Source organism: Empidonax traillii, unplaced genomic scaffold (assembly GCF_003031625.1).
Source record: "Empidonax traillii isolate 1590-97213 ecotype Southwest subspecies unplaced genomic scaffold, ASM303162v1 scaffold894:size250998, whole genome shotgun sequence".
NCBI classification, from domain to species: domain Eukaryota; kingdom Metazoa; phylum Chordata; class Aves; order Passeriformes; family Tyrannidae; genus Empidonax; species Empidonax traillii.
Window position 1 is genome coordinate 4,826 of NW_020956087.1, and position 859 is coordinate 5,684.

An 859-nucleotide genomic window follows, 5' to 3' on the forward strand; every position below is an offset into this window, starting at 1 on the left:
TTTTTCTTCTTTTCTTCTGCCTTGCCTTCTCTTCTGCTTCCTCCATATTGTGAACCCCTTCCACCTTGTGGATTTTCATTCTTTCTGTCACCCAAAAAATCACTACAGCCAGTGCAAAGACATCTGTTCCCCCTTGCCAAAGCAGGTGAAAAATATTGCAAGTCCTTTTTTTCCTTAGGAATCTAAGACTTCCCTTCCAGTCTTTCCTACAATCATGATGGTCCTATTACTGCAGGCTCAGGTGTCTTGTGATAACAGACTCATATCAAACTGCAGCAGACTACAGATCTCCTGAGTCCTGGGTCCCCATTCTAGTAAATTTGTCTGAACCGATAATTAGCTTGGAAAAGCCTGCCAAGTGATGTCCTTATTTTTTCTTGATAAGCAGCTGTCAGCGGTGCTTAAATCAGTAATGTCCATCTGAAAACTAGCATATCCTGTAAGGTATTTCTAATTGACTTCTGACTTAACAGTTGTCTGACAAAAGGTCTGTGGGAGTTACAGAATGGAGTGTGAGTACATGGCTTACTGGGATAATTTGGATATAGCACAAGTCTTACCTGTGAATGATAGGCAGCAAAGATAACTGCAATGTTTCACCTTAGTTTCAAAACACCAAAATTAATCTCAGTCCTAATCTTTCAGTCATTTTGTTCTCAGTTGCAAGACAAGCAGCAAACGTATCATGCTTTGTTTTTAAAATCTGATAACCGCAGTATGGGAACAAAAAACACCATCACAGCTTTCCCTGCAATTTCCAAGGAGAGAGACAAAACCTGATTTGTTCAGATAAAGCCTCCCTACCAAAGGCTGAATTGATGTGGATTTACCTGCTATCTTCCTAATAAATATCCTCTGA